This window comes from Thalassophryne amazonica, chromosome 20 (assembly GCF_902500255.1).
Source record: "Thalassophryne amazonica chromosome 20, fThaAma1.1, whole genome shotgun sequence".
NCBI classification, from domain to species: Eukaryota; Metazoa; Chordata; class Actinopteri; order Batrachoidiformes; family Batrachoididae; genus Thalassophryne; species Thalassophryne amazonica.
In genome coordinates this window covers 29,722,270-29,734,090 of record NC_047122.1, presented here as the reverse complement: position 1 = coordinate 29,734,090, position 11,821 = coordinate 29,722,270, and positions in this window count along the sequence as shown.

The window sequence follows — 11,821 nt, the reverse complement described above, 5'->3', positions numbered from 1 at the left end:
TTAGATGACTGCTCTCCTTCACCTCCTCCTCACTCCGTCTATTCATCACAGTAAGTTTCCCCTGTCACATAAAATACAAAGTGACTCGACATGACACTCTTGTCTGTTTTTCACCCCACTCCTTAGCCCGGAGCCCTTCCTGCCTTCTGCTGAACTCACCAACTTAAGAAACCCCAACCTTTTCCTCTCATATCTTAAGACTTTTCAATGCCAAAGATTTCCATTTATGTGTGAAAGCCAAAATGGATATATTCTTTCAAAAGCGTATCAAATTGTGTGGACTGGAAACGCTGCTGGATAGTATAGTGTATCATCGTCTCTCAAACGCTTCCAAGAAGCTATCCTTCAGTTTGAGGGGTACCCACACTTCAGAGGCGCATGCAAGCAAGGCACCAAATCCTTACTTGCTTTGGGAAAGCTGAAGCACATACTCTGCAAAATTCAGGGAGTAAATAAATTTTATGCCTGTAAATCAAACACGCTGTAGTGAGGATAAACTGGAAAAAAAAATCATATACCTATTAGCCGCCTGAGAGGGCTTGTTGCAGTGAATAAGTATTCTCATCAGATATATAGGTTACATGTAGCTTCTTTCATTTAAAAAGACAACCACTGCTCGTGTTCCACCAGAACATAATAAAAAAACTACAATGAGGTGTTTTATCCAAAATTCAACAAAAATGGAGAGATGGGATTTGAATTTTAATCCAGTCTGACACAAGCCTGTTCATTCAGTCATATAACAAGCAGAGGGAATGAAGAAAATGGCAAACAAGCCAATACATAATCAATATATATTCAACATATCTTTTCCTACTTTCCATCATGCATGCGATAAGATTATTCCCTGCAGTTAACCCAGACATGTCAAGCAGGTGACAGACAAGTTACATGTACATGCAACTACACACCTGCTCCTAATTTTTAATCATCCATCCATTACTCACCTACCATCCAGCAGGTGGCAGTGATGTTACATAAGAAGGCAAAGAAGCTTTTGTACTGATGGTGCATCAGAGTTCACCAAATTTTAATCAGTCTGTCCTTATTATATGATTATCCGAGGCCATCAAATATGGCCATCAGGTATTGCGAAGACTGTTTGTCTGTCCGACTGTCTGTGTTCAGCATAAGTCCAGTCCTATTACTGCCAGAGTCTTCAAATTTACAGGGAACATTCTTGGGACACAGCCTTTGGACAAGTTCAAAGATGGCTAACCTTGACCTAGTTTAAGAGGTTAAAAAGTCACATTCTGTTCCTATTTTTATGGTACAATCTCACAGATGTCATCGTGGTAACACCATTTCCTGGTATTGCTAGCTGCTAACTTTGCTTCATTTTTGGCTAAATAGAACACCTATATCATATATTATGTAAAAGCTAGTGAGAAATAAACACTTCCAAACCTGAAAACGCTGTTTTTGGAACCTAATAACACCTCTGAAGTGATTCATAAGACATTTCGCTGACATTAACACATTAACTTCCGCTAACGCAAAGCTAACTCAAAGCTAACTTCTGCTCTTATCAGAAGCTCATGTACACATACAGGCACACCCTCCTTCAGACACCTTTAAAACATAAATATTTTATATGATTGACTGATTGATAGAGGGGCTTTATTGAACATGTAGAAATTGTACGTAAGGCAGTAGGATCTTAATAATTAATTAAACAACTGCAAATTATAAAGAAGACAATGTTCAATTCTATTTTTCTATTCTGGAGACGTGTGACAAAATTTATAGTTTTTGAGTCATGTTGAGCCTTATTCAGTTATCCATTCATACACTGCATTTTTGCAATTCTCTTCAATCACAGGCTTTGAATTTAAACCACCCCTTTTCTGCATCTTTTTTTTAACTTTAATTGCTGACACCCTATGTCTGACCTGAAATGATAACTGACCTACAGGGGTCAGTGAAGTATTATTAAAACCACATAAACAACAGTATGGATGATACTCTGGCCGGATGTCCCAATCTGGCACATCAGCGATGTGGATTATTTCAGCAATGAATGCTGCTGCCAAATTAGGGTACTAGGGTGCATCATTGTGGGCCCCAGAGACTCCCGCTAATCCCTCAAGGGGGCCTTAGTCAAGATTTGAAAAATATACTGTATGTTTTCACAGTATCTCTGCAGGGCCACATTGAAGGGTTTTACATATAGGAATACCCAATGAGATGGAAATTTACTCCGATGTCTTCTTGATTTCACGCTGCACAAAGATCTCGTAGACACAAAAAGCTTGAGCCTGCCCATCGTCTTGTCCAAAACACAAGGCCAAACTGAGATAAAAGCATCGCTGGAAGAAAAGAACCCCCCCCCCCCCCCCCCCCCCCCCCGAAATGGTAGACAACCACTGAAAACAGCTCACACACATTTCCTTATCCTTGTCATCCTCATCAATGGTTGCTTACAGTGGCTTGCAAAGTATTCAGCTCCTTGGTATTTCACACATTTTAATTTGTTTATGACATTTCAAATACAAAAAGTAAACCAGGCTTCTCAATATAAAAATGTTTAAAATTATCTTCCTTAAACTCAAACTGAAAGTAAATCTCTACAACTTGACATAAATTAATTAAAAATATAAATATATGTGCCCCTTTGGTATAAAACCTGTAAATAATCTGTTAAATTGCCAGTTTTCTTCAGACAAGTCAGGGGATGGATACATGAACATTTCCAAGTCACTGAATATGTCTTGGACTTTATTTACATCAGTTTTGAAGAAATACAAACAGTATGGCACTCTGTGGTAAATCTGTGTGGAGGAGACATTTCTCAAAAACTGAGTGACTGTGCAAGAAGGAAAAGAGTGAGGAAAGCCACCAGTTATAGGCTTCTGTGGCTGTGATTGAAGAAATTGTGCACCATGCAAGTTTTGGATTTTATATCCTTGGTTATATACAGCTTCATGATGAAGTGGGGTAGAGGAGGATTTGCTTAAAAAGAAGACCTGAAAGTTCACCTACAATTTGCCAGAGGGTACATCTGAGATGCAAGCCTAGATCTGATGTTTTAGTGAAAGAAGACCCTCGTCTATACCACATCATCATGAAGCTTTATAACTGGAGGTACAAAACGCAGAATTTGCACTATGCACAATTTCTTCAATCACAGCCACAGAAGCCTAAAACTTTTTCTGGGTTGTCTGGGTGTCTTGGTGGCTTTCCTCACTGTTCTCCTTATTGCACAGTCACTCAGTTTTTGAGAACTGTCTACTCCACACAGATTTACCATAGAGTGCCATACTGTTTGTATTTCTTCATAACATTCAAGACATATTCAGCGACTTGGAAATGTTCATGTATCCATCCCCTGACTTGTCTGAAGAAAACTGGCAATTAAACTGATTATTTACAGGTTTTATACCAAAGGGGCTGATTACTTACGCAAACCCATCATCTTGGCTTTTATATTTGTAATTAATTTATATCAAGTTGTAGAGATTTGTTTTCAGTTTGCGTCTAAGGAAGATAATTTTAGAAATTTTTATATTGAGAAGTCTGATTTAATTTTGTATTTGAAACACCATAAACAAATTAAAATGCGTGAAATACCAAGGAGCTGAATACTTTTGCAAGCCACTGTATATGAAAGAGGTTTTTAATTTTAATTGGACTGATTCAGTTAATTGTTTTGTCACTGGTCTTAAAATATTGCTTTTTCTTTTTCTTTTTTGGGGGGGGGGGGGGTGCACACGGTAAGACTTGCTTTTGCAAACTTCAACAATATTGCTGTCAACATGCACATATAATCCAAAGGTGTAAACACAAATTTACACCTTTCTGAGCTACTTTTTGCAAGCAGTCACTGTGAAAAACATCATCATCGTAGATTACAATACTGCAAATAACTCAGGAGTTTCCCTTAAAACTGTAAATTAGTTTGTTGGTACTCACAGATATATAAAATAATCTTTTGAGGTGTACAAATGCCTGTCACATGGTTAGCAGGTCAGGTCAGATAGAGTGAGTTTCTACATCCACCACATTATAGAGCCACCTTGAATTCTGGATGGCAACCATCCAGGCGCAGACAACAGGTCCATTCCCCCTTTTTGAAAGTAACCATCTATCTGCCAGAGCCCTATGAAACATGGGTGTTTCTTGGAGTTCTCCAGCCTCTGGAATCCTCAGCATTGAGGCACCTGTCTGCTGGATCATGCCCAGAGAAAGATGCCACGTGTCCAAAATGTCTCAGGTGGTGCGTCCTCACAATGCAAGTGACACTGACACAAAGTCATTCCAGCAGTACCCAAGAATCCTCTGAAGTGACCTAGTACCAAAGACATCCACTCCTCACCTTAGGTCACTGGTCAGAGTCACAGCCCTCCGAGCATACTTTCAAAATATAAGTCATGAAATACTGTAGTTAATTTGTGTAGAAGCAGTGTCCTCATCTGTCAAGGCTGACAGGTACCCCCAATCTTGGAAGATAACCCAGCGGAATATTGGCTTTATTTTGGGCTTTGAAATAAACACAAAATGTAGTGTTTTCCTGCTATTCATTGTTAAATGTAATTTTTTTTAAATATAGGAAAATCATAAAAATTGCAAATGTATTTCACTCCGTAGCATGATAATAAAAGGTTTTCTGGAATTACGGAGGGCCTGTTCTACATTTACGATAATGGAATTAAAAGGCAGAAAGATCATAATTTGGGAAAAGCAGCATGGAAATTCTGCTGCATTTGTGGCTTTAGTTTATTCTGTTTCGTCTTTCAGGAGAACAGGAATGTCTGTTTAACCCCCCCCCCCCCTCCATAACCTAACTTGCACAGAGCGCAACACACAGAATCTAGAGAGGCCCCTCTGCCAGACAAACCCTCGTTAGCAATGTAAAGGGGCACCTTCACACAATCCTGTGCATCTTCCCAACAACCTTCCCATGCAGGACCGCCTGGAATGTTCTCATTCTCACGGAGCGCTCCTTGTCCACCCAGTCATATCCCCCCCCATTACATCCAACTCTGTTTGCCCTTTTGTTCCCCCCACAACTTCCTATCCCTTTCATTTTTTTCTGGCCCTTTCAGCATCAGAGATCCTACCCCCCCCCCCCAGAACAATGTCTGCCTCACACTCCTCCAGCTCCCCCACTTTGGACCAGTGCCTGGAACCTGAACCCGTAAAAAAAAGAAACACTTAGGAAAACATGCACACAAATGTTGGCCAGAATATGGGTTCAGTTAATCGTACTATACTGTGGTTATGAAGCTATTTCTGCAACAGTTACGTCAGCTGCAGAAGGACGAGTTTAAAGGTGGTGGCGAGTAAGTCAGTATGAGTAAGTAAATGGAATGATTATTTTAAACATGTGTAATACTTTAACTATCTCAGCTACCACTGCACTGTCTGTGCACGGAGCTACACAAAGAGATATTGAGGTTCTCTGTGGAAGACAAGTCTTACACCTGCCACAAATCATCTCAGATGTCAAAGCTGTCTTGTCACACTTGCATCTTCCTGTGCCCAAACACACACAGTATCATCCTGCGTCAGGATACACGGCAAGCCGCCAAACACCGAGGCACTTAGTTAAACCTGTTGTTGAAACATTACCACTGTGTGAGGAAAGGGGCCATTACTGTACAAGTAGCAAGTAAATAATTAATGACAACTTGGATGAGGACGTTCCGATATCCAATATGGGACAAAGAAACTTTAACTAAGCTAAGGCAGCAGGGGTTAAAGCTGTGGTGTCTGACGTGCATTAAAGTGAATAAACAGTGTTTACGCTGGCAATAAACAAACAAACAAACAAACAAACAAAAAAACCTAGAGATGTGCAATTAAGCTGACAAAACCATGCACCGCTTTGCCAAACAAGTACTTTTCATGTATCAGTGTTGCCACAGTTACTTTGAAAAGTTACTATATTAGTTACTTTTTTCAGTTCAATTTTACAGTTACTTTATACAGTTACTTCATTAGCAGCTGCGGACAACTTGTCAGCAGCTGCTGAATGTAACTAATAAAGTAACTAGTAATCTGACTGTTGTGTGGGCCGCCAGAAGAGGAGGTACTGCTAGCCCAACACCAGAGGGCGCCCTGCCTGAAGGCGGGCTTCAGGCACCAGAGGGCGCAGTCGCCTCTCAGGAGCAACCAGGAGCACCGGGATGGACAGCTGTCACACATCATCATCATCACCTCCTTCCATAAAAGCCGGGCAGTGACTCCACCTCTCTGCCGAGAAATCAGCTTACCCGACAGGTAAACGTTTTCAGCCGTTGTTGTGCCGTTTGCACATTACTTGCTACTGAGTTTGGCAGTCGTAACCTTTGTATACTCACAGCTTGGAGCTGGGTTGTGGAGGTTGGAGGGAGGTGGTGTTTCCCACTCCTCACTTTCCTGATCACTTAAGTATACTATTGGTACTGCATGTTCTTAGTGTTCCTGTTTTTCCTGGGAGTGGTGGATTTTCTCTCAGGAAGGAACTGTGACTTTTGCTGACTGTTTGCTGGGTGTTCGCACACCTACCATAACCTGTTTGTTCTTCCTGCCAGCAGTACCAGACCTGACAGCTGGAGGCAGTGGCCACCTGGGGACACAGGACTTGGCGGCTCCGGTGTGTTGCAGGTCTCCGTTGGCAGTGGAAGCCGTGTGGGGCCCGGCTCTTCTCTGGACAGGCGTCTCCTATCCTCGAGCCTGCCCACATGCCATCTGTGATTTAATTGACTGTTATCTAAAGGCAGCATCTGTATCCCGTTGTGCACTTTTCACAACATTAAATTGTTATATTTTTGGCATTTCCATTGTCCGTTCATTTACGCCCCCCGTTGTGGGTCTGTGTCATTTCACTTTCACAACAGGATTTCTCGGCCATACGTCATGGATCCCGAGGGGCGTCAGCCATCGATTGAACAATCAATGGAAACGCAAGGTGCACAGGCGCCAGCAGGAGGCATGTTAGGTGAGTTGCAACAGATCTTAACCGCCTTCACTGCTCGGTTGGATTTAGTGACCGAGCAGAACATCATACTCAATCGGAGGATGGAGGCTCTCAATGCGCAGGTGGAAGCGCGCACGCAGGGCGCGGCTGCAGCACCTCCTCCTGCTGACCTGGTGCCAAATACAGATATTCCAGTGGTCGTTCCACTGGAATATCCACATTCCACCGCTGGAATACTGTTGCACCCCGCGCCGCCTTTGTAAACGGACTGTCTCCAGTCCTAAAGGAGCACCTGGTGGCTAAGGACGAGCCGCAGGATTTAGACGGGCTTATAGACCTGGTTATACGGTTGGACAACCAATTGGAAGAACATCATCAGGAGCGAGGCAAAGGGCGTGGTCAGGCACGAGCCGTACCTCTTCCTTCCGGGTCCGAAAAGGTGCCACCGTCCCCATGCTCCACAGCCAGAGGGCAACGTGTGGCAACAGCTCCCCCTGCTGACGAAGCTATGGACGCAAGCAGGGCCAAAGTTAAATCTACCAATAGACAATGGAGGCTGGCCCGCGGGGAGTGTTTTATCTGCGGCTCGAGCGAGCACATACAGAAGAACTGCCCCAAGCGGTTAAACACCAATGCCCGCCCTTAGAGACCGGGCTAAGGGTGGGCCATAACACTCACGCGGGGAACACACGCAAATCCGCACATATCCCAGTCACGATCCTGAGTGGAGATCTAACCCTTCACGCCCCAGCACTGGTGGACACGGGGTCGGAAGGGAATCTGCTGGACAGCAGATGGGCAAAGGAAGTAGAGCTCCCTCTAGTGGCCCTCCCTTCACCACTGAAGGTACGGGCACTAGATGGCACTCTTCTTCCACTAATCACACACCAGACACAGCCTGTAACATTGGTTGTGTCTGGGAATCACAGGGAGGAGATTGTGTTTTTTGTAACACATTCTACATACCTCCCGAGTGATTTTGGGTTTTCCATGGATGGTTAAGCACAATCCTCGGATAGACTGGCCGTCTGGGGCTGTGGCTCAGTGGAGCGAAACCTGCCACCGGGAGTGTTTCAGATCCTCGGTTCCACCCGGTGTGACCGCTAAAGAGGTTCAAATCCCCCCCAATCTTGTGGCAGTGCCAGCTGAGTACCACAATCTCGCTGACGTTTTCAGCAAAGATCTGGCACTCACGCTGCCCCCGCACCGTCCGTACAATTGTGCCATTGATTTGATCCTGGGCGTTGAGTACCCGTCCAGCAGGCTGTACAACCTCTCACGTCCTGAGAGGAGACGTGCAACCAATACCCGTTACCTCTGTTAGATTCAGTGTTCACACCCTTGCATGGAGCCCAAATTTTCACAAAGTTGGATCTTAGAAATGCATACTACCTGGTTCGGATCCGGAAGGGAGACGAGTGGAAGACGGCATTCAACACCCTGTTAGGTCACTTTGAGTACCTGGTCATGCTTTTCGGCCTCACCAATGCGCCTGCGACGTTCCAAGGTTTGGTAAATGACGTCTTGCGGGACTTCCTGCATCGGTTCGACTTCGTATACCTGGACGATATTCTCATCTTCTCCCCGGATCCTGAGACCCATGTGAAGCATGTACGTCAGGTCCTGCAGCAGTTATTGGAGAACCGGCTGTTTGTGAAGGGCGAGAAGTGTGAGTTCCACCGCACTTCTTTGTCCTTCCTGGGGTTCATAATCTCCTCCAACTCCGTCACCCCTGATCCCGCCAAGGTTGCGGCGGTGACAGATTGGCCCCAACCAACAAGCTGTAGGAAACTGCAGCAGTTCCTCGGATTTGCAAACTTCTATCGGAGGTTCATAAAGGGCTATAGCCAGGTGGTTAGTCCCCTGACGGCTCTGACCTCCACAAAAGTCCCCTTCACTTGGTCGGATCGGTGCGAAGCCGCATTTAGGGAGTTGAAAAGCCGGTTCTCAACTGCGCCTGTTCTGGTGCAGCCCGATCCTAACCACCAGTTCATTGTTGAAGTGGATGCCTCTGACTCAGGGATAGGAGCCGTGCTGTCCCAGAGCAGGGAGTCTGATAAGGTCCTCCACCCTTGTGCCTATTTTTCCCGCAGGCTGACCCCGGCTGAAAGGAACTATGACGTCGGCAATCGAGAGCTCCTGGCAGTGAAAGAGGCCCTTGAGGAGTGGAGACACCTGTTGGAGGGAGCTGCAGTACCATTTACGGTTTTCATGGACCATCGGAACCTGGAATACATCTGGACCGCCAAGCGTCTGAACCCCAGGCAAGCCCGCTGGTCATTGTTCTTTGGTCGTTTTGACTTCTGAATCACGTCCGGGACCAAAAATCAATGGCCCGATGCATTGTCCCGGGTGGACGAGGAGGAAGTCAGGACAGAGCTGTAAGATCCACCAGACACCATCATCCCCGAGTCCACTGTCCTGGCCACCCTCACCTGGGACGTGGAGAAGACCATCCTGGAGGCCCTGACACGGAACCCGGACCCGGGGAATGGACCCCCGAACAAACTATACGTCCCACCAGAGGCCAGGGCTGCAGTCTTGGACTTCTGTCACGGTTCCAAGCTCTCCTGCCACCCAGGGGTGCGAAGAACCGTGGCAGTGGTCCAGCAGCGCTTCTGGTGGGCGTCCATGGAAGCCAACGTCCGGGAATATGTCCAGGCCTGCACCACCTGCGCCAGGGGCAAGGCAGACCATAAGAAGGGACAAGGACTCCTCCAGCCGTTGCCTGTGCCTCGTTGTCCCTGGTCCCACATCGGCCTGGACTTTGTTACGGGCCTCCCGCCGTCCCAGGGCATGACTACCATCCTCACGATAGTGGACCGGTTCTCCAAGGTGGCCCACTTCGTGGCCCTCCCGAAGCTCCCCACGGCCCAGGAGAGAGCATACCTCCTGGTCCAGCATGTCATGCGTCTGCATGGGATTCCGATTAACATCGTCTCTGACCGTGGTCCCCAGTTCTCCTCGCAAGTCTGGAGGAGTTTCTGTAGGGAACCGGGGGCCACCCTGAGCCGCTCGTCCAGGTATCATCCCCAGACGAATGAACAGGCAGAGCGGGCGAACCAGGAATTGGAACAGGCCCTCCGCTGCGTGACCTCCGTGCACCCGACAGCCTGGAGCAACCATCTGGCCTGGATCGAGTATGCTCACAATAACCAAGTTTCATCTGCCACCGGCCTCTCCCCGTTTGAGGTACGTTTGGGGTACCAGCCCCCATTGTTCCCGCTCGTGGAGGGAGAGGTCGGGGTTCCCTCGGTCCAGGCCCACCTCAGGAGGTGCCGTCGGGTGTGGCGCACTGCCCGCTCTGCCCTGCTGAAGGCCCGGACGAGGGCCAAGGTCCATGCAGACCGCCGTCGTTCCCCGGCCCCTGCATACCAGCCCGGGCAGGAGGTATGGCTCTCAACCAAGGTCCTCCTGCCCGGATCATCGACGGAGAGCCTGCTTGGACTGTTCGCAGGCTCCTGGACGTTCGTCGGAAGGGCCGGGGGTTCCAATATCTGGTGGACTGGGAGGGTTACGGGCCCGAAGAGCGCTCCTGGGTGAAGAGGAGCTTCATCCTGGACCCCAATGACTTGGTTATTTTTAAGATTGAGTACTCAGAATAACTATTAGTTACTTTGCTGATTAGTTACTTTGCTGATTCCTCAATCTTAAGAATAACCAATTTAGATTACTAGTTACCTTATTAGTTGCATTACGTATTAGTTACAAGTTGTCGGCAATTGCTAATAAAGTAGCTGCGTGAAGCTGCTAATGAAGTAACTGTAAAAAGTAACTACAACCCCTGGCAAAAATTATGGAATCACCGGCCTCGGAGGATGTTCATTCAGTTGTTTAATTTTGTAGAAAAAAAGCAGATCACAGACATGACACAATACTAAAGTCATTTCAAATGGCAACTTTCTGTTTTTAAGAAACACTATAAGAAATCAGGAAAAAAAATTATGGCAGTCAGTAACGGTTACTTTTTTAGACCAAGCAGAGGGAAAAAAATATGGACTCACTCAATTCTGAGGAATAAATTATGGAATCACCCTTTAAATTTTCATCCCCAAAACTAACACCTGCATCAAATCAGATCTGCTCATTAGTCTGCATCTAAAAAGGAGTGATCACACCTTGGAGAGCTGTTGCACCAAGTGGACTGACATGAATCATGGCTCCAACACGAGAGATGTCAATTGAAACAAAGGAGAGGATTATCAAACTCTTAAAAGAGGGTAAATCATCACGCAATGTTGCAAAAGATGTTGGTTGTTCACAGTCAGCTGTGTCTAAACTCTGGACCAAATACAAACAACATGGGAAGGTTGTTAAAGGCAAACATACTGGTAGACCAAAGAAGACATCAAAGTGTCAAGACAGAAAACTTAAAGCAATATGTCTCAAAAATCGAAAATGCACAACAAAACAAATGAGGAACGAATGGGAGGAAACTGGAGTCAACGTCTGTGACCGAACTGTAAGAAACCGCCTAAAGGAAATGGGATTTACATACAGAAAAGCTAAACGAAAGCCATCATTAACACCTAAACAGAAAAAAACAAGGTTACAATGGGCTAAGGAAAAGCAATCGTGGACTGTGGATGACTGGATGAAAGTCATATTCAGTGATGAATCTTGAATCTGCGTTGGGCAAGGTGATGATACTGGAACTTTTGTTTGGTGCCGTTCCAATGAGATTTATAAAGATGACTGCCTGAAGAGAACATGTAAATTTCCACAGTCATTGATGATATGGGGTTGCATGTCAGGTAAAGGCACTGGGGAGATGGCTGTCATTACATCATCAATAAATGCACAAGTTTACGTTGATATTTTGGACACTTTTCTTATCCCATCAATTGAAAGGATGTTTGGGGATGATGAAATCATTTTTCAAGATGATAATGCATCTTGCCATAGAGCAAAAACTGTGAA